The 23,516-nt window shown below is 42.9% G+C and overlaps 1 protein-coding gene and 1 long non-coding RNA gene across 2 annotated transcripts in view; one reads left to right on the top strand and one right to left on the bottom strand.

The window, feature by feature from the left end:
* CCNB1IP1 (cyclin B1 interacting protein 1) overlaps nt 1-23,516 on the bottom strand; it is a 160,474-nt gene that overhangs the window by 5,101 nt on the left and 131,857 nt on the right. The window lies entirely within an intron of this gene.
* On the top strand, nt 750-14,055 carry LOC137419480 (uncharacterized). The gene is made up of 3 exons (XR_010982894.2): nt 750-804; nt 2,967-3,063; nt 12,733-14,055. It is a non-coding gene; the product is annotated as an uncharacterized LOC137419480 (long non-coding RNA).

Below are 23,516 nucleotides of genomic sequence, written 5' to 3'. Positions count from 1 at the left end.
TTGTTGGACGACGAACTCTACCATTTGGTGAGGTTTCGTGAAGATCGGTTTAAAATTGTGACCTGTAGGTAAATATAAGTGAGCGGACAGACAAACAAAGAAACACACAAACCGGAGCGATCAACATACTTGTTAAAAAAAAAAATTTTGCCAAGTAATAACGCACAAGACCAACCAATATACTTGAAAAATCTTCGATTTTCGTAATTAACAAACAGACAGGGGTGAAAACATAACCTCCATCCACCTTTGGTGGCGGAGGTAAATATAAGGGAAATAATAATTACAATGTTAATTCAGTTTAATGAGCAGTATAAATACACTTACATCCCCTGCCTCGTCACCCCATCCTCCTTATGTACACACTGGCAACTGGCCCAAACACACCCCATTCGCGCACCCCTCCATGCACACACTTTTCTGGCATTAAATCTTCGTCAGAGCAAAAGAGACCAAGGGTTAACGCCTGAAAGGTCCGATTCCCATCACGTCAGTTCGTTGTTTCCAATCACCAAAATCAACTTCCTATTGATTTCATCCATTATAAACGTTTTATGACTTCATTAGCTAAAATGATCCCAGGTACTGTGCGGTATGCATTAGTGAGCCTCCAGAGTGAGTCGTGGGTTGGCAGTAATCAATTTGATATGCAAGTGGAAGTAATTTCATACAATGTAGTTGCAAAAGAGTAAGAAGTTGGATGAATGATCTGCATTGGTGTTTCACATTGCAGGAGCTTTCCATGGAGTCTGGCATTGACACCAGCCAAGAGTATTTCGTCCCAGACTTTTATGGTTATGATGGGTAAGAGACACGCATGTAAACAATCATAGCACGTGGATCATAAGAATGCTATTTGCACGGGAAAGGGTGGGGATCTCTACTGATGTGAGGTGTATTTTTATATGGCAAATGTATAGGCTGTGGCAGGGAGATGGGTGGCATATGAGGGAAGTGCCACCGTGGAGAAACACATGAGAGGTTGAAACACATTGGAAGTTTGAACAGGACACATCACCAAAGACGGTTCAAGACAGAACGAGCCGGACGTCAGAAGGAAATGCAGTGTAGCTTGGAGAACACAAAAGACGAATAACTGCAGCAGCCTTATCAAAGGGCGCAAGCCAATTACATTCCTAAACGAGTTCACTGCCGAGTGTTCCTTTGTCTTGTTCTGTGCCAATTTCCTGCCACCATGAGCAGCCATTCCATTCGCTCCATTATCTCCCATTATTTTTTTACTGCTCTGGCAGACGATTTGCTCATCTGCAATCCCACTTTCCTTTCCCCATCCTTTGTCAGATTGTCTGGCTTATGATCACAGGCTTCTGTGTTGGCTTATCTAAGCTCTTTCGTGGTTCGTGCTCTCATCATTAAATAGATTGTTTGTACAGCAATTTATTGATTCTTGCTGTGTTTGCCTTTATTATCACCTCCTGTGTTGTTAAAACTGCTTATTAAAGTAATAGCATGGGGACGATTTCTCTTTCCACCATTGAGCTGTTAGGCTAACAGGAACCTGTTGGGAAAACATGGGGTTTATATTTTCCCACGTGTGGTTTCAAATTCGGCCAATCACCATTCGGCAAATCCCGAGGCAACGCCCCACGTGCACGGGACAGGTGAGCGAAAAGTTTTCATGCCATAATACTGTTGCATTTATGGGGGGTATATAAAAGAATACCATAGGAGAGGTAGAACTGTATAGGAAATAGCATGGACCGCGTGACATGTAGGAGCATTTTGATGTGTTAAGTCGAGACAATGTAGCTTAAGGTTGTTTAATTGTGCATCATACGAGGGATGATGCCATGCTAATTAGTAAGAGGGTTTAAGGACCTCCCCTGTGCGTCACACCCTCTGTACCGGTAATTTTCCCGAAACGTTTTTGCTGACACAACCCTTAAATGACAACAACCGCTGGCAAATGCCAAGAACGAGCCGGTCAAACTACGCCCAGCCCCATGGACCTAATAAGGCGGGGGGCCCGCCCAGAAGGGGCGAATAATCAGTGGGAGGTTGGGAAGGCCGGCAGGCCACGCCCCAAGCGGCGCGATTGGCTCTCGTGGCGAGAGGAAGAGGAGTGTGCTTTTTCCGATCATCAGACAAGAAGCTGGATATTTTGTGTGCTGAGAGATCTTGTGCACGCTTTTGGAGATTTTGTTGCGTCAGAATTTTGAGGGAGGTTTTGGCTGTTGTGCTCTTCGGAGGCGGAGGCTGCTGCGAGCGAGGCAGAGGAGGCCACGAGTGAGGCGAAGGAGGCCGTCTTCACCACTTGCCTTCGACGCCCTTGTTTTTCGTTGGTCGTCACCATCTTGTGTGCTCCTGCGTGAGAGGCATTGGACTCAATCATCACCACCTCTCTTTCTCTCTCTCAAAAAGACCCTTTGGAGACAGCTAAGTGCCAGCACAAAAAGGAAACATTTTATTTTTATTTTATCTTTCCCCTGTCATGTTTTGTGAGTCGGTCTGTGAGATACCTCAGCAGGAATTCGTTTTACCACAATATTTATTTCCATCCACGTTTTTTTTTCATTAAATAACATGTACATTTTATTGTCGTGTTTATTTGTTGTGGTTTCGGAATAAACCCGTGTATTTATTTTATTCAGTTAGTTAAACATCTCGCATCTTCATTCCGGCGTGCGTTAAAAATAACCACCATTTTTGGGAGTCACCTCGGAGTTAAAGCTGGTTCGGCTATCCGTCCATGGTGATCTCAATCGCCGGGCGACGCGACAATACTATTATCAGCAACTTCATAACCATTAACACGTTTTAGTTCCTGCTTTTCATTTGAAGTTGTAGATATCTGAAGCTGACAAAAAAAACCTTACAGATAAAAAGTTTGTTATTGATTATGAGAAATTTGTGACAATGGCAATAATTTGAATGATTGGAGTGTTGTTGCTGATGATGCATTGCTTATGCTGATTCTGATCATTATGGTTCGATTTCTTTTGTAGTTTTCCCAGCCGTCGACGTCTTGCTGGGCTTTATGGAGACTTTGGCCCGGAAGTGGATGGTGGGTACTACTACAGTCGGGATGGAGGCCGTGGTCAGGTCAGAGGTCACACTCGGTGCACTCAGATCAAGGGTTTTGAAGAGATATCCAGGGTGCATCAAGGGTGGTTCTACTTAAAATCTTCACAAAAAGTGAAAAATGAATACTAATACATGCACTTGCACCATAATTGTAACATACTACCTATTAAGGAAAATATATGCTGAGAAAAGATCGCAGCTTAGTTATGTATTGGTTTCCATAATGGTCCAGATAGCCATGCTATCTTTAAAGTGAAACAAAAATCAATTTTTTTAAGTTGAGAGTTTCTAGTTCTGATCATTATTGGAATTTTAAATGTTCTTGTACTTTTATGAAGACACAGTTGGAACCGCAATTTCGGTCGATTTCCTCATAATTTCCAAGGGCACAAACATGTAAGGCCCACAATTTCCTGTGAAATGTCACACATGTATATAACACTCATTGGCTATTGTTCATTCCAATTTCCCTCCCAAAATTTATATTTCAAATTTGCTTTAAATTATATATAACAGCTGAACAATATCATGTAATCAGACAAAAACAATATCATGTAATCAGACAAAAACAATATCATGTAATCAGACAAAAACAATATCACGTAATCAGACAAAAACAATATCACGTAATCAGACAAAAACAATATCGTGTAATCAGACAAAAACAATATCACGTAATCAGACAAAAACAATATCAGGTAATCAGACAAAAACAATATCATGTAATCAGACAAAAACAATATCATGTAATCAGACAAAAACAATATCATGTAATCAGACAAAAACAATATCATGTAATCAGACAAAAACAATATCATGTAATCAGACAAAAACAATATCATGTCATCAGACAAAAACAATATCATGTAATCAGACAAAACAATATCATGTAATCAGATAAAAACAATATCATGTAATCAGACAAAAACAGTCATGTAATCAGACAAAAACAATCATGTAATCAGACAAAATAATATCATGTAATCAGACAAAAACAATATCATGTAATCAGACAAAAACAATATCATGTAATCAGACAAAAACAATATCATGTAATCAGACAAAAACAATATCATGTCATCAGACAAAAACAATATCATGTAATCAGACAAAAACAATATCATGTAATCAGACAAAAACAATATCGTGTAATCAGACAAAAACAATATCGTGTAATCAGACAAAAACAATATCGTGTAATCAGACAAAAACAATGTCGTGTAATCAGACAAAAACAATATCGTGTAATCAGACAAAAGCAATATCGTGTAATCAGACAAAAACAATATCATGTAATCAGACAAAAACAATATCATGTAATCAGACAAAAGCAATATCATGTAATCAGACAAAAACAATATCATGTAATCAGACAAAAACAATATCATGTAATCAGACAAAAACAATATCATGTAATCAGACAAAAACAATATCATGTAATCAGACAAAAACAATATCATGTAATCAGACAATGAAGGCTATTGGAGCACATTTCAGCTTTTCATCATAAAACAAAACTTTGTTTCCTACTGTTATTTATTAGGACCTTCCATTTAAAGGATGTGCGTGTTTGTTTTCTTTATCACATTTTTTTTGACCTTCAAGCTAATTTATCTTATGTAGTGAAATAGCCAGTTCACTCCATTAAGAGTGTAAATCAACATCATGCACAATCTGTTACACATCAAAACAAAATCAAATTCGCGACTTCGACAATACCAACAGTTGCGAATTCACATCAAATTTTAAAATCGTTTTGCTCGACTCAACGGAAAATTTCAGTTGTACCAACCTTAAAAGCAGCAACACAAAACTCACAAAAACACATTATTTGGAAGAGCATGTGAAAATCTTACAACAAAGTTGTTTTTATTAATTTAACTAGAAATAGGCGTCCACAACCATCCTTGACCATGTTGTGGAATATCGTCCGAGGCCCTCACTTTTTTTTTCTTTCGCCTTCACTTTTATTCGCTTGTAAATTCATTTTCTCCACAACTTGAGCAATTGACATGAAACTTTCAACATACATGATAATTGGGTGGAAAATGCGGTCGGCTTTCCAAAAAGTCAGTTTTCTGCAGTCACGAGTTGCAGGGTGTTTCACATACCAGGAAGAAACCTAAAATAAAATTAAAGGGAATTTTTTTTTAAAGATGTGCGTACCTCTAGAGTCTAGACCAAGGCTTAAATTCACTGTGACCGCTGCTAATTGTCTCCTACTACTACTTTTATTATATATATATGTATATATGATTGAGTCTCAAGGATAAGTGAGATGATGTGGTGAAAAGTGAAAATAATTTACAGTGGGGCCACAGAGACACATTTGGACATAACAAGCTAGGGAAGAAAACAGATAGAGGAAAGGAGGAAACACAGCAACCTGCAAGTAACAGGGTTGCATTAGTTGGGGTTCATGGGAGTAAAAAAAGAAGCCCATGTCTATAAGGATATGAGATGAAATGGTAATGCAACACCTGCTCAATACGCCTTCGAGAAAAGTGGGATTGAATTATCTCAGGATGGTTCCACATATGGGAGGAAAGAAGAACAAAAGAGTGGAGGCGGCAGAAAGCTTGGATTTTGGGAGTTTAACCTGGAGGGGGAATTTAGAAAAACGCATGTGTCCTGGAGGAGCTGGCGATGGTTAGAGGGCTGACGCGGCAGTAAAACACTGAGGTGAGGCCATTAACCTGTCTGTGATGTGAGAGCAAGACGTCCTGTGCTTCCTCCTAATCAAGAGAGATATCAATAATATTAAGCTTCATATTTAAATTAACAGCGTAATATTGCTTAGCTTAAAGGACACAAAATTTATGCCGGGGTACCAGATAATGGCCCCATTTAAGCCAACATTCCAGTTGGTTCGGCTGCAGGAGATAGATTGACCCAGGTTTTTCATGTAGCAGCTGGCAGGACTTGATGTTCGACTATAACTGGTCAGTGCAGGAATTTGTAATGTATTTATGGTAACTTACCGACTCTTCACGATAGACACCATCTTCTTCTTCATTTGAATGCAGCTCAAGGCTGTGGGGTAGCATCATTGGCTGAGGGTGCGGCTGCTGCTGATGCGATGCCCTCTGTGGGTTAGTGCAGGAATTTGGAATTTGACCAGGATGCCAACGATAGCTCGGTCACTCTTCGTGAAGGACACCGTGGGATCGTTAACATCCTCCGACGAATGTTCAAAGTTGCTTTAATTTGAATTCATGACAGAATGAGCTGGACATCAGAACCAAATTCAGTAAGATAAAGGGGATGAGTGCAGAGAGCACAAATGAAGGAGGGAGCGCTTACAATCGGACGAAGGGGATGACTGCCGACAGGATGGCAGTTTATATCTGGGTCAGGATTCAAACCCAGGCTAGACAGCTTAGAGGTGAGTGTGCGTACCTCTAGGCCATCCTGTCAGCCCAAAGGCACCTTGGGATTTTTTTACATCCAACAACTAATGGTAGCAGATGGGGTACACGCAGTTTAATGTCCTCCAAGGAACAACAAACTTTTTGATGTAACACACTTCCTATTAAACACCAATCCGATTTCATGGCTTCCTCAGGAATCAAAAGCAGACTAGACAGCTCAAATGTAGGTACACTTACCTCTACACCAGTCTGTCGCACATACCTGCTAATTACATACTTATACAATATATTGTAAAATGTGACACTTTCAGGAATGTTTTAAACATGATTAATGAGAATAGTAATTTGAAAAGAAATGAACTGCCAATGAGTGTTGTGTGCAAGTGTAATGTTCACAGCCAATCTTGGACTGGACACGTCAGCACGTTGAGGGTTTACTCAGAAATTCGCTAAAGTGAAGGGGAAAAAAAATCGACGATAATAATATCAAGTCGGGTATTTATCAATATTTTGACTTGTGTTTCATTTTAACTCGTAATCAGAACAAAAACGTTAATTTACTTAAAGTTACAAGTGACTTTTAAAAAATCACACTTTCAAATTTAGTGCTAAATTACTCTTCAGAGTGTGTAGAATTGGCGGATGTGGTGGAATTGTGTTCAGAGCCTGAGGATTCAACACACACAAAAAACAACAGAAAAACATGTTAAGGCAAAAATCATGATTAACGTGTTTCTTTTGGAAGCACATATGATTCCGCACTCATAAAATGCGTTTATCTCAGAATCTATATTCTTATGGATTTTGCATCATAAATTTTGAAGCGGAGGTGCAGTGAACTTTAAATTTGGCACAGTTCATCTTTTCAGTTTATCAAATGTCCTGAACTTTAAAGAATGAGATCCAGTACCAAACTTTTTTATGATTCTTTTTTTCTGACGAGGTAAAAGCGTGCAGGAAATTTTTACAAGAAATTTATACAAATTACAAAATTTCTACAGATTTTTACAAAATTTTACAAAATGTTGAAGGTATTTTAAAATATGGTACCCTCTATACATGTTGTTTACTTCACGATGTGTAGCCCTTTTAAATACATACTCCAAATCAGAACAAATCGGAATAATGCATTCAAAAGTTATGACGAAGTTTAATTTATTTTAGTTGAAAAGTAATATGCAAATTAGATGCGCAGCATCACAAAATTGAGTCATGTGATATGACAAAGTGTAACAAGATATAAAAATAAAGTTTTGAAAGCAAATAAGTAATTTTTCTTTCTTGAATGGAATTTTATTTTCCTTCCATATATCTCACTATAATTCCCCAAATGTCCGTCCGTCCGTTCAAGGTACCGCAAAAACAGCTCAACCGATCGCAACGATATTTTGGGTGGGTATTCCTGGGACCCCTGGGAGCAAAATAGGCTATATTGGTTTTCCAGTTTTTCCAAACACGATGGAATAATATTTACCGATATGAACAGTGATTTGGCTTTTGTTGAAATTCTACAAATACTGTTTATTCTTCATACCAGGAGAGAGTAGATCGACTCCTGACGAACTCTTCCTATATAAACGTGCGGCTCCGAAATAACACGGCAGCATGTGCAAAGCAACTGAGAAACAGGTGTAGCCGCTGCTCCCGTGTTACAGATTCGGCGCGCACTCTTCACACATAAACGTGCAACTGAGAAAGATGTGTAGCTTCCGTTTTGCAGAATTCAATCTTTTTTCAAAATGGGCACCATGTACTGTTTAGATTTTGATGATTTGCGTGTGATATGATTCAACGGATGTTTATATAAATCGTTTAAAATAAAATAAAAACTTTCAATTTCTGTTATTTTGCCTTTTCATTTGGGCCTCCCAATTGAAGTCCCGCCCATAGGACGGGTACCGTTGCTAGTTTATGTAATACGTCACTTGTAACCTTAAATGATCCAGATTAAATATTCACATTGAGGTTAATACCTTACCACAGTACCTCTGAGTAGTATGTCATAGTTATTATTAGAAATTCTGAGGGTTTGTGAAAACAATTTTGGAAAACAAATACAAATAAAAGGAGGTACAACATGAAGAAAAATGAATGAGGAAAAATGTGTTGCCCATTGCATTCCATTGCATTTTCTGCTCATTGGCTGCATGCTCATTTGCTGTGTGTATTGCACTTGTCTGTGGAAAGTCTGAATGTGGAAATTCTCATTGTGCTGCATCGTTGAAGGTGTGGAATTGTGTGCAGAGCTGTATAATTTGTTGAGATGTAACATTCCCAACCCTTTTCACCAGGAAAAATCTACTAAGCATGCACGGCGCCAGCACAGACGTGGGCAGATCTCTCCAGCCCCTGAGGATACAGATGGCGAGGCAATTCATGGACACAAGATGCGTAGTCAGGGAAGTGAGACCGAAGGGGACGTAGATAGGTTGACAACAAACGGGAGTGAGGCAGAGGGTTTGGTAAACCGAGATAATGGAACAAGAGGTTGGGGTGCTCGATGGGATGCCTTGAGAGGTTGGGGAGGTGTTCGCTTGCTTCCAATGATTGTGCGGCGCGTGCGTGACTGGTCAGGTAGACGTTCAAGTGGGACGGCATCAGAAGAGATTGCAGGTAGCTACTTCCGCAGACGGTTAGCAGTACCATCTTCAGTGTCTTCTACTACTGGGGATATAGAGGAGGTGAAAGAAGAGTTAGATGGTGATGTTGATGCAGAAGAAACAGGAGAGGGAGTACAAGCAATGAGTGATGAAGAGGAAGAGACTGGACAACAAGAGGAAGAGGAGACTGGACATGAAGAGGACACGGAACAAGAAGAAGAGGAAGAAACTGAGCAAGAAGCAGAGGAAGAAACTGAACAAGAAGAAGAGGAAGAAACTGAGCAAGAAGCAGAGGAAGAAACTGAGCAAGAAGCAGAGGAAGAAACTGAGCAAGAAGCAGAGGAAGAAACTGAGCAAGAAGCAGAGGAAGAAACTGAGCAAGAAGCAGAGGAAGAAACTGAGCAAGAAGCAGAGGAAGAAACTGAGCAAGAAGCAGAGGAAGAAACTGAGCAAGAAGCAGAGGAAGAAACTGAGCAAGAAGCAGAGGAAGAAACTGAGCAAGAAGCAGAGGCAACTCGTCATGAAGACGAGACACAATCAGAATTATCAGCATATTCATGGAAGCATCCTGATGATTATGGTGAGGAAGAAAATGACAGTGAGGCAAAAGAAGAGGTTGAAGAAGAAGAAGTAGAAGAGGAAGAAGAAGATCTAAGCTCTTCTCATAGTAACGAATTCAGTGAAAATGAATGTGATGTTGTAGATCCAAAAGCTCTGAAGAGCTCTGAAGATGCTGATGAGGTTGCGAGAAGGAAAGCTTATAGGAATAAGGTGTTTCTGGAACGTTCATTTAGTCGAGGATTCTCGACTTGCACTGATGATGTTTTTGGTGAAGAATTGAGTGAGAAAATAGGAAGTGAAACATCAGGGAGAAGTACAGAAAATAGAAGTAGTGATGTAGGACGCATTAGAGTGAAACATCAAGGAAGTGAAACAGACAAAGAAAGCAGCAAAGAAGGGAGTTGGAAAAGTAAAAGTGCAAGCAGTGAGGAAGTTTTGGACACCGAGGAGACTACAAATGGCAGACTAAAACACCCAGGTGAAGAAGAAGAAAGGAGTGAGGAAGAACGTTGGACCAGCACCAAGGGAGTGAGATATGCAGGTGTCAGGCCAAAAGAGCTTAGTGCTCAGAGCACAAGCGAAGGAGAGAGCATTCAGATTCGGATGAAAGAAACTAGTGCTGGGAGCACCATTTGTGTAGGAAACATTAACATTGAGAGGGCCGAAATAAGCACAGATAGCACAACTGAAGGAGGGAGCATTTACAGTAGGATGAGGGGAGTGAAGGAAGAGAGCACAGCTGAAGGAGGGAGCATTTACAGTAGGATGAGGGGGATGAGTGCAGATAGCATGAGTGAAGGAGGGAGCATCTACCATGGGGTGAAAGGAATGAGTGCAGATAGCACAACTGAAGGAGGGAGCATTTACAGTAGGATGAGGGGGGTGAGTGAAGAAGGGAGCACAACTGAAGGAGGGAGCATTTACAGTAGGATGAGTGCAGATAGCACAACTGAAGGAGGGAGCATTTACAGTAGGATGAGGGGAATGAAGGAAGAGAGCACAACTGAAGGAGGGAGCATTTACAGTAGGATGAGGGGGATGAGTGAAGAAGGGAGCATCTACGATGGGGTGAAAGGAATGAGTGCAGAGAGTACAACTGAAGAAGGGAGCATTTACAGCAACATGAAAGTAACGACTGCAGAGAGTAAGAGTGAAGGTGATAGTACGCAAAGCACGAAAAAGCAACAGAATAGAGATTCTAACGGCGCAAGAAGTTCAAGCAGTGAAAACGATTCAAGAATGACAGTGGAGATGGAGAGCCATCCAGGAAGCATAGGAGGCCTGAGTGAAGGGGAACTCGGTGAAAGTGAGAGCAACGGAATGAAAAAGGATCTTGAAATCGGGCAAACCAATCCATGTGTAGAAGAGTCAATGCACAGGAGTAATGTCCATCCTGGCACGTCATCATCGGCCAATTGGAGTGGTGGAAGGAGTGGCTATGATGAAACACCTGGGCCCGGCAATGAGGAAAGTGGTTTGAAGAATAAATATGATGGTGATGATGATGATGAATCAGCAACCACATCAACAAATCCTGTCCAGTTTTCATTGATCAACTCATTGCCACAACGTCACTTGGAAGCAACAAGTGCAGAAGAATGTGAAAGTCTGGATGAAGCCTCCACAGTGACAGCACTGTAAATTTGAAGTCTTCTCCATATCCATGCGGTAACCACCTCAGAATGACTAAATACTGCGCTTTACACAAAACAAGCTTTCCTTACCTGATTCTCTTTCACCATCCCTGGACCAACCGTTTCACTTTGTCCCCAATCTTTTATATGGAGCTCGTTGTCCTTCTCTTCCTCTCTTCAAAATCTAAGAGCAATTTTCAGTACACTCAATCGCAGGTCTGGCACAGGACATATTTTTCAGTGGACGGTATATTTACCTGCACCACCAAAGGTGGATGGAGGTTGTTTCGCCCCTGTTTGTCTGTCAGTGAGTAGGATACCTCAAAAAAGCCATGGACGGGTTCGGACGAAACTTGGTGGACAGGTTGGTTGTGTGACGAGGAAGAATTGATTCGAATTTGGTGAAGATCTGGATCTAAATTGGGATTTGAGCCTTTTTTTGTTTTGTTTCTTTTTAAACTAGTGGTGTTTTTTTATGCAGCCTGCGGTTGATTGGCTGCATTATTTTCTGAGGGCGTGGCTGCACCGCTGATGCAATGCCCCCCCCAACCCCCATTACCAATCAGCTGGTACTCATTTTGCCAACATTGGAAGGATGACAGGCCGAGCCAGCGCACCTGGTGTTAATTCAACGATATGACAGGGGCTCAAACTCAGGACCCTAAGATCTCAAGACAGACACCTTAACCGTTTAACAAGACAGACACTCTCCATTGAGACATGGGGCCAAAACCAATATGATACAGTATCTCAATAAGTTGTGGACGAGTTATGACGGAGTTGGTTAACTGAAAAAAACAAACCGATTCGATTCTGGTTTAGGTCTGGATCCAGACATGGCCTATCAGTGGGATAGAAAACATGAACTGTTCGGCCTGGTGGAGGTATGCGCATTATTCCCCATCAAAATTCAACACCAGAATACAATCCATTAATCGTGGTTCATTATTGCAGGTGAGGTTGCAGGTGGAGGTATGCACCAAGTAGCCTAGTTTACCCATTGAATATAAATGGCCTATTCAGAACCTTCTCATCTGAACATGTTGTCTCTGTTTAATTCACTAAGGATATTGCTGTTGTAAAACAAAATCCGCCGTGTGACCAACTGTGCACCGTTTCCTTGGCAGGGCTCTTGCTTCACCAAATGGGACTTCACTGTCGCTGGCCTGGCATGTCTTTAGTCCCACCAATTCCTCAATACTCTTAATACCGACCTCGAGTACATCTGTGGGTCTTTGAGGCACCTGGTTTTTAATCCACACCTTTTGCTTTGCTTTAAGATTTCACGACCTCCATCCATCGTGACTCGTTCATTGCCTCCGTCCTCATTCTCGATCACCCCTTCCATGTCCTCAAGCATACAATCTTAACTTACATACTCACCATTCTCCATCACACTCTCAAAGTCAACTCTTTGTTTCTTTCATGATTCACAAGCGTTTTAATTGGTAATCTTAAACTGAAAAACTCTGTTTCAGCATTAACCAAAAATGCTCCTTCATGCTTTTCTTGTTCCCGCAGGATGTTACCCTTCTCAGCGCTTGCTTCAGCAGCGACGAGTCGGCCCTACCACCTCCTCCTGCACCGACTCCTCCCCCACCGCATCCTCCCACCTCTGCCCCACTGCGTCCACCCCCAAGTGCTCCTCACACAGACGCTTTCCCTCCCAGTGCTCCACCAACTTCACAATACGATGAGGGAGAAACTTCTCGGTCCCAATCCCTGTCTCCTCCCCCTCCTCCTCGTCTTCCGTCACCTATTCCTCCAGAAAGAAACACACAGGGAAATGAACTATGGCTAGGACCAGGGCTTCGGCCTGGTGTACCAAACACCCGCCTCTAGTTTTCCTGCATTCAGTCAAATTAAATACACTTAATTTATTTGCCTCCTGACACCAAGGTGTTTTGTCGCAACTTTGTCTTTTCACTAAAGTCCGACTCCGACGTGATTTGACCTTTTTGTTGCACTTATTTCCATACCTGCCACCGCTTTGGAACCTTCTTTTAACCACACTTTCTTACCACCTATTCAATGACCCCACATGTTTTTAAAGAATTAATTGAATGTCCTTTTCAAAAAGAAAACAAGAAGTAGAAATCAAATATGCATTATGAAGATACTCTTGTGTTATCGTATGGCACCGACCACTATAACATGGCACGATGGTGTGCGCCTCGGTGGTGTGCCTGTAAAATGTTTAAAGGCGTGTGTGATGTGAATTGAATGGTTTATTGCTCGGTCTGGGCCGAAGTACAAACCGCATTTCGATTTGAAAGTACATTTAAAAGGTATCTTGGTAGAACTTCTCGACAAGGTCTACTCAGGTGTTATAAAGAATACCACAATCCTGTCTCACCGAATTGTAGAGGTAAAGTGGGACAAACTACAAAACTTTTTTTTTTAGCAAGGACACGAGATAATAACTACAAAACTTTTATTCTCTGCCATTATTCATTGTTGTGATTATTCATAACATTATCCCCCCCTTTCTAAAATAATAATGATGTTGGCACCGAAAAAGGTTTTGGGAATGTCCCCCGATCCCTCCGGCCCTCATTACTCTTCAGCCAAAGATATACTTGAAGAATGAACACGAAAGTGAACAGATCGACATGAGTGCGATATCATATAAATGTTTGAAATGTGTTTTATGTCGACGTTTTAAGTCCTTTACAAATGATTGCAAAAATTCGATTGGGCGTTTTTGTTGCAAATGTTGCTTTCATTCTGTTGTTTAATCAACGACGAAAGAATTTATTATTTTTCATAATTGTTTCCTCCTCATGCCTCCTGACCGGTTCCTCCAAACCATGTACAATGAGCACAATGAAAATTAAAATACATTTGAAGTGAATGGCTTTGTACGTCTCGGAATAGGTGGTGACCAAGGAGTACGTGGTGGGAAAGGCTATGGGACCAGTAGTGGGGGGGAATGAGAATGGATGTTGGAGACACCGCCGTGTGACCGCTTGGGTTGAGGAGGGAGTTTGAAACTATTTGTAACAAAGTCGGGTTTTTGTCAGAGAGAATAATGTGAGAACACCTTTAAAAGTGGACCCTAAAGGAGCCAGATTGATTATTTTGAAGCGAGGCGGAACGATCTTGGGGAGACGGAGGTGAGCCACAATAGGTTATTAGTGATAGATTAGAAGCTGGTCGAGTCTGGCAGACTTCAGAATGAGAAGTAAGGAGAACATCAGGGTTTAAAACAGTACAGGGTGCAGTGCGTCAGATTGAAGGAAGAAGTTGAGAGAACGAGGAGAAGTCGGGTGACAGAAAAGGGAGTGGAGTAACATGGACGCCTTGTTGTGGACAGCTGTTAATGTGTGTGGTAAAACTCAAGTAGTGAGGAGCATTAGTGGTGGAACACTCAGATTCAGGTGACATTCAGACAGAAGGAAAAAGGTCTTTAAGGAATGGTAAGGTAACAGGCAAGAGGATTACATAAGGTATGGTGAGGTGAAAAAAGGCAATTAATGCAGTGACGAAGGCTAGATGGGAGGCTTGGAAAAGGTTATAGATAAATTATTATAAGGTGGCTCAAGGCAAGGAAAGGTTAATAAGTGATATTGGGGACAATAAGGTGACATAGAGCAGTAATGGGGACATTTTTTGTAGATGGAAGCAATATTTAAGGAACTGCTAAATGTGGAGAATGGGAGACACGTATTAAAAAAGGTCAGCAAGGTGTAAGAGGCATAGAGTGGCAGGCAGTTGTAGCAGTTCCAGGGAAAACGAAGATAGAGAAAGCCAGTGGGGGTCATAAAGGGTGGAGGAGGTGATCAAGGGATTTGGGGACAGATGAATGGATTGTCTTTGTTAGTTGTTCTTGTTGTTGAAAAGCCCTGGACAGTTCTTTCAAACAAGCCTGCGACACAGAGACAGCCGATCGATCTCCCAGGAGCGACCCGAAGATCCCCCACATCCAGGATGTGCCTTCACAAAGTAAGGACCACAACAGAGTTAGAGAGACAAGAGGGAAAGGGCCGGTCGATGGGGACCGATTGGCACTCTGACCGTGACCACGCTGCCCTGACGAATCCGGGCAGCAGGAAAAAATGGGGAAGATTTGGCCCCCAACTTACGTTGGTGGGGTATAATGTACAACCACTGCAAAGAGGCATCCCGGATAGTCATGGCTTTGGTAGTTCATAGCAGGGGAGATACTTAGTGGCTATCGACAAGAATGAAGGGGATGTGATTAGGTCTGGACATTACAGGAGTATCACACCAATGGAGCAAGACACTCAAAGTCTTGGAAATGTTGTGGAAGGAAAGGAGACCATGTGATTTTCCAGAATTGAAGGACATGTTTGATTGATCAGACCAGTGTCTAATCATTTCCAGATCAGCAGAGAGAAATGCAGCTGCTGTCTGCCCAGTAGATACATGGGGAACTGCACTACACAATTGGGAGTCATCTACAAAATTATGGGGAGCATTATCTAGAGCATTGGAGATGTCATTTATACAGATGAGGAGCAAGACTGGGCCCAACACACTGCCTTGTGAAACTCCAACCTCCACTGGGAGAGGAGAGGATTCAATTGAGGCAACACATTGACTGTGTGAGTGGAGGACCTCAGAAATCCAGGAATGAAGGCGGATTTCTTTGCCACAGGGAGAGAGCTTGGTAAGTCTAGTTGGACCCAGGACATTCGCTGGGGAAACGTTCCTGGAGAATGCTGCGAATGCCGAATCTGCAAATGTGGGAGCATTATTTGAATGGGGGTTTAAAAAATAAAATTAACTACATGGTCAAGGCTCATGGAAGAGCTATGACACAGAACAAATCATGACACAACATAACAAAGGGAACAACAGGAGAAAGAGGAAATGCCAACAGCAGGGTGGAAGGAGAAAATAGATGGAGACAGACAAACAATGGATTTTTTTTTTTTAACAACATCGAGGCTCGTGAAAGAGCTAAAATTAATCCCCCCCAAAAAAGGGACACATAAAACATATAATAAGGTGAGCAGAAGACAAGATGGGGAGAGAGGGGGAAGCACACAAGCACAACATTTGAGAGCAGGGACGTCGGGAGATCTGTGGGAGGGAGAGGGCTTGGGGGGAGGAGGAATGGGAAGGGAGGGTGAGGGGGGGGGGAGAAGTATAAAACACATGGACACTGCAAGGACTTCCAGGAAAGAAGTTTGGTATTTCAAAGTGGATCTGGGGTGAATTAACGGGGGTAGAAGAGATCAAGGTTTTGGATGGGGGAAGATAAGAGGTGGTGGGGAACAGCTGTTTTAAAGACCTGGAGGGAGGAGTGGGATTTAAGAGAGTGAGGGAGGTTGTTCAAGAGGTGGGAGTAAAGAGGAATTGAAAGAGTGAAGGTGAGCAGAGTCTTGATTTTGGCAGTTTCACCAGAAGAGGGTTGCTGGCAGATCTTGTGCGACCTGCAGGAATATTTGGGGGACAGAGCACAGACAGAGCTGGGGGAGCAAGGCCGGAAAGGAGTCGGTAGAAGACAGAAAGACCACCAACCTGCCTGCGGTGAGTGAGTGAAAGGTCCTCGCAATCAGCTTCATCGCGGGAGATTCCAATGATTCTGAAAGCTTTGGTTTCAACAGCGTGAAGCTGAGCTAGATGTGAGGCAGGAGCACCGGCCCAGAGGGGAGAGCAGTATTCCATTGAGCTACGGATGAAAGCCTTGTATGTGGTGAGCTCAGGTGTGCCAAAGAAGGACAGCACGACGGAGGATGCCCAGTCGGCGACTGGTTTTGGAGGCCAGCTTGGAAATGTGGTTTTCCCAGGAAAGATCATGGCAGATAGTGAGACCCAAAAGCTTGAGTGACAGAACTTCTTGGAGAGGATTGTTGAGAAAGTATATGGGAGGGTTGTCCAGTCGGTCTTTTCAGAGAGACATAGTAAGAGTGAGATTTGTCAGGATTGAAAGACATGTTCCACTTGTTTGACCAGTCTGTGATTTTGATCAGGTCTGCAGAGAGTGAGGAGGCTGCAGACTGCCGATCTGAGGGATGAGGAATGGAGCGGCAGAGAGTGGAGTCATCAGCAAAGAGAAAGAGGATTTTCCAGAGAGTCGGAGAGATCATTGATGAAGACCATAAATAGTACAGGGCCCAGAACACTGCCTTAGGGAACTCCAGCCTGAACAGGAAGGGGGAGATGAGAGAAATCCATTCAAGGCCACAAGTTGACTACGACTAGAGAGGAAGTACGCAAGCCATGCATGGAGATTTCCATGGATACCATAGGAGGAGAGTTTGGTGAGCAGAACGGGGTGCCAGACCGTATCGAAGGCACGTGATATGTCAAGGGAGACAGCTCTGATTTCCTGTTTGCATTGAGGACCTCCATCCATTGTGGAGACAGCAGAAGCAGCATGTCCAGAGTAGAGTGACCTGGTCTGAATCCAAATTAATGATCCGAGATCAAGCCATTGGAGAAGAGGAAGAATTTGATATCCAAAGCAATGATGGATTCCATGACTTTCCTGATAAATAGGAGCAGGCTAATTGGTCTGTAGTTGCAAGGATCTGTTTTTGCACCTTTTTGTGTAAAGCGGTAATGTTGGCTGATTTCCAAGCTGATGGCAGATGACCTTGAGCAAAAGAGAGGGTGAAGAAAATTGAGAAAGGGTGTGATCGAGCGGCAGAGCAGGATTTTAGGACCCGTGGGCTGATGCCATCTGGTCCAGTTGCAGAATCAGAGTCGAGGTTTGACAAAAACATGTCCACCTTGTCAGGAGAGAAGGACACAGAGTCCAGGAGCAGCTGGGTTCGACTGGGTAATGTTGGTACAGAGAGAGATGGGTTTGGGACACAAGATTTTGAGGCAAACACAGAGTTGAGGCATTCGGCTTTTTCACGTGCGGAGTCAGCTGTGGAGCCATTTGAGGCTGTGGAGCCAAAAAAAGGGGGAACAAACACCAGAAACATATTTGACCAGACGCCACCAGGATTTGGAGGAAGGAGACAGGTTTGAGAGTTCATTCTTGAGTGTGGAGAGATAGTGCTTCCTGGCACTCCTGAGGGTAGACACACTTGTTCCGAGCTTGGAGGAAGGAACTGAGATTGCCTTCAGTTGGATTTGCCTTCCAAGAGGCAAAGGCAAGTTGTTTCAGGGCAACTGCTTCACCACAAGATTCCGTGTACCATGGACGGGAGGAAGGGTAAGACAACTGAAGACGAGATGGGATAAATCTGTGCATGAGAGAGAGAGCAGTTTACTTTGGAAGAATTCCCAGGAAGAGTTGATGTCAGAGGCAGTAGAGATGGGAGACCAGTCCAGATGATTGATGGCTGCTTGAAGACCATGCCAGTCGTCCTGAGTGAAATGCCAGACTCGTCGACGCTGAGGAGGCTCTCTGAGAATGGCCAGAGAGATAACCACTTTAACAAGCACATGATCAGAAGAACCGATTGGAGCAGAAGAAGAGCAGCAGACATTTGCAGGGAAGTTTGTCATAACCAAGTCTAGAAGAGAAGATGCTCCATTGACTGAGATCCAGGTCGGGAAATTGACAGATTGTGTCAGTCCCAATGAGTCGCAGAAGTCCTTTGCTGAGATGCCATGGCTGGTGAGCGAGGTACCCACACCCAGCCAGCTGGCATGATGACAGTTGAAGTCGCCACATATGAGGAAGAGAGAGTTGGGATGAGTGGATCGAAGCTGGTCCATGTTGTCAGACAGCGAAATGTAAATGGAGTCATCACTGTTTGGAGGACAGGACAGACAGAACACATATGAACAAAAGGTGGGAGCGGAGAGGAAGCCGTAGCCAGAGGTACTCCTGGGGGTGGGGTGGAGAGAGGGCAGTGCAGGGATTGTGAGGAAGAGAATTTTTGATAAAGATAGCAACCCCACCACCAGAATGAGGCTCAGGTCTATCATACCAGAGGAGGGAGTAATCAGGAAGAGATATTAAGGAATCAGAGACATCTTGAAGGAGGAAAGTTTCTGTTAAGCAGATCAAGTCTGGATTTTCAGAAGCAACCTGAATGCAGAGATCAATCAGGTTTGAGCGAAGGCCCCAGATGTTTGAGGTCCATAGCCTTAATGAAGAGGGAGGGGGAGCATCGGGTGCAGGACAGGGGAGGGGTAGGGTTAGATGAAGGATGAGAGGGGGAGGTAGGGAGAGCTGTTGATGGTGTGTCAGAGATTGCAAAAGAGTTAGAAGAAAGGGAAGGATGAGGGGGACAAAAGGTTTGATAGTGATGGGATGAGGCACAGTGAGGGGTTGTTTGAGGGGGAGCAGAGGAAAGTAGAAGGTTGGAGGAGGTGGAGGTATAATAATAATAATAATGCATTTATTTTATATAGCGCTTTTCAGGAAGCCCAAAGACGCTTTGACAGAGTGCAAAACATAATGCATAGCAAAACATAAAAACAATTGCAAAGGTATGAGCTAGAAACGAGACGAAGTGGGGAGGACGCAACTTTGAGGAGGAGGGGGGAGAATTGTAGAAAGATGGTAAGGGGAGAAATTTGAAGGGGAGGGGATGGGGGCGTTTTGAAGGAGAGCGGTGAGGAGGGAGAAGGGAGATTTGAAGGGGAGGAGCAAAGTGGGAGATTTGGAGGGGAGGGGTGAGGGGGAGTTTAGGAGGGGAGGGGCAAGGGGGGAGTTTATGAAGGGAGGAGATTTGGAAGGGAGGGGTGAGGGGGGAGTTTAGGAAGGGAGGGGTGAGGGGGGAGAATTGAAAGGGAGGGGGAGGGGGGAGTTTAGAAAGTGGATGATTAATGAAAAACGAACATTTGTAACAAACTGGGTTTATTGTGATTTTCAAGTCAGATCCGTTTGAAAACGATAGAGGCGGGGAGGAATGAAGGTGAGTTTAGAGCATGTCGGGAGGAAGAATTGTAAGAGATTGAATATTTTTTTGAAGTGGAATGAATTGAAGAGGAAATTTAAAAAAGCCTTTTAAATAGGAAGAAAAACAGCGTGTTGTGATCTACCACTGAATAAAACATTGCAGGGGAAAGTTTAAACATATTTAAATAATATTTAAACAAAACCGTGAAAAACAATCTTATATTCACAAAATACCGACGGGGAGGGGAGCCTAGAGGGACAACCACATGTCACATGAACAGGGCAAAAGGTGGAAGAAAAGGAGATAAAGGGGGCGGGGCGAGACAGCACACGTGGAGAGAAGAGCGTGGAGTGAAGCACACAACATAAGCACATGATGAGACAACAGCACACGTGGAGAAAAGGAAATAATTGTTGTTTTCTTTTTTTTGTGTTGGGCAGACAAAGGGTAAGCGTTAGACAAAGGGTAGATGTTCAGGGGAGAAGAGAAAAATCAAAAAAGCAACCAATACAGCGAAGGAAAGAAGTTAAATTAACAAAACACCGACGGGGCAAGCCTCAAGTTACAAGGCTGCACACGCAGAGCGAACAGAAAACGATTAATGAATTACAAGTTACACGAATTACAAACCAAAACTAACGAGAAACACACATTGACACATACACAATAAAATAACGAGTGGAAATTTGACAAAGACACAAATGGAAAAATACTTAAACTTTTGATGCTGTGGAGAGATCAAAGTCGCCACCTCACTCCAAGTAACAATGGTAACAATGAGCGGTAAAGGAGAACACAAAGGGTGGACCAGATGATTACACAAGGAAAATTTTTGGGAGGGGTGGGTTGGTTTAGCAGGTGCACAAGAGATAATGATTTTGGACGGGGAGGTGACTTGAGATGGTGGTGAACAGCTGTCTTAAAGATCTGGAAGAAAGAATGAGATTGAAGAGACTATGGAAGGTGGTTTCACATGTGGGGGGAAAAAAAGGAATAAATGAGTGGTGAGCGAGCAATGGTTCTGTATTTCGGCAGTTTCACTAGGATGGAGTTGCTGGTGGACCATGTGCGTCCTGCAGACACCTGAGGGCGACAAAGCATGGAGAGGCAGAGGTTGCAAGTCTTGACAAGGCACCACCAGGTTTTAGAGGAGGGAGACAAGTTTGAAAGCTCATTCTTGAGATTGGACAGATGCTGTTTTCTGGCTCTTGAGAGAGTAGACACGCTTGTTGCAAGCTTTGTGGAATGATTTGAGGATGTCTTCAGTTGGATTTGCCTTCCAGGAGGAGAAAGCAAGTTTAAAAGCAACTGACTCACCACAGGATTCAGAGTACCAAGAGTGGGAGGATGGGTAAGAGAATTGAAGACATGGGATGAATCTGTGCATAAGTGAGAGCAGGTTTCTGGGGAAGAATTCCCAGGCTGAATTAATATCAGTGGCGGTGGATATAGGAGACAAGTCCTGATGTGTACAAAATTTATATATATATATGTATATATATGTATATATATATATATATATATATATATATATATATATATATATATATATATATATATATATATATATATATATATATATATATATATACAGACTTGGCATTTAATATGGAATTTTTTTTTTTTCTTGACTTGGGTTTACTTTCTGAACTCAGTATATCAATCTGGTGAGTTTCTTTTACCCTTCGGTGATGTCTTTGTTGAAAGAACCATGTCACTGATTGTCTTTCGCAGCAAGAAGTCAATAACAGGATTATATCATAGGTGGCGTGACAAAATGTAAGGACAGGTACATTTGATGATTGGCTTCACAATCGGGTATATAAGCGTTGTTGCATTCTGTATTCGTGGAAAACAACTGCTGCATGTCTACAAAAGTTATTGCCGCTTCCTCTGGAGATGGTCCGTCAACTCGACAATGCTGTTTGTCATGGAGTGGTGGCTTTACGAAATTCTGGCATGGAACAGCGTGCTATTGCTCGGCAGTATGGCATCACTCAAGGTCAGGTGTCAAAGATCCTGAAACGAAATGCTCAGAGGGGTGTCCCTACTCCAACACCGAGGCCAGGACGTCCACGTAGAACCACAAGGAGAGATGATCGCCAGCTGCACCGGTTAGTTTGCAATGGCCGTACCAAGTCAGCTAATCGGCTTAGGGCTGAGTGGCAGCAACTGACAAATGTGCCTGTATCCAGAAGGCTAGTCAACCAACGACTGCTTCAAGCAGGCTATCGTGCCAGGCATCCCCTGAGAAAGCCACGCCTGACCAGACAACACAGCCAGTGCCAATTGCAGTGGGCCAGAGAGCACCATCAATGGCAGCCAGGACACTGGAATCACGTGACCTTCAGTGACGAGTCTAGATTTCTGGTCTATCGTCAAGATGGCCGCGTCCGAGTGCGCAGACAAGTGCATGAAGCCCACAACGAATATTGTATAGTGCCAAGAGTCCAAGCTGGAGGTGGTGGGGTGACCGTTTGGGCTGCTTTTCATGCAGGGGGCAAAACTGACCTGGTTGTTCTGAATGGAAACCTGAACCAGTTCAAGTACAGGGTCATTCTGGAAGAAACATTGCTTCCATTTGCTCGTGCAGCCTTTCGAGGAAACTTTGTCTTCCAAGATGACAATGCACGGCCTCATCGTGCTCGCATGATCCAACACTTTCTTGCTGACCGTGGTGTCGAGAATATGGAGTGGCCTGCCATGTCCCCGGATATGAATCCGATAGAGAACTTGTGGGCAGAAGTAACACGTCAAATCGACAACTTGTACCAGCAGCCTGTGCGTGAATTGCAGCGTGAATTGTGCGTTTGGATGTGCGTGAATTGCAGCAGGCTATTGGTCGCTCTGTGCGTGGTCGCTCTGTGCGTTGGTTGCTCTGTGCGTGCGTTGCTCTGTGCGTGTGGTTGCTCTGTGCGTGAATTGCAGCAGGCTATTGTCACTGCATGGCAAGCGATTCCTGTCCAAACCTTGGCAAATCTCGTGAACAGCATGCCTCGACGTGTACGTGCTCTCCTGAATGCTCGTGGGGGTTACAAGAAGTACTGAACTGTAATGGTGTAAGGTGTAATGGTGTAATGGAATGCTGAATGTAATTTTACTGTCTGTAATCCCAGTCATAATTTAGCTTTTGTTTTTGTTGAAAAAAAATTTGGCTAATGTGCAAAATAAAGAGATACTTCTGGAAAACGTACAGAAGTTTAACACAGTACTGTCCGTGAATTGAGTTCGATAACAGTATACATCACTTTCAAGGATCAATTTATTTGCTTCGAAATGTCAAATGTGGTTTTTGTTTCTTTTAGAGGTCACATTAACAAAATCTCGAATAATTTCAACATAATTCCAATGAACATTTAGTTCTAAGTCATCTTGAAAAGTAAGTTCACCCCCACCAAAAAAATATTCCATATTAAATCCCAAGTCTGTATATATATATATATATATATATATATATATATATATATATATATATATATATATATATACTGTATATATATATATATATATATATATATATATATA

This window comes from Myxine glutinosa, chromosome 1, assembly GCF_964187855.1.
Source record: "Myxine glutinosa chromosome 1, kmMyxGlut1.1, whole genome shotgun sequence".
NCBI lineage: Eukaryota > Metazoa > Chordata > Myxini > Myxiniformes > Myxinidae > Myxine > Myxine glutinosa.
The sequence above is the reverse complement of the archived record's forward strand: the minus strand, read 5'-3'. Positions and strand labels throughout refer to the sequence as shown.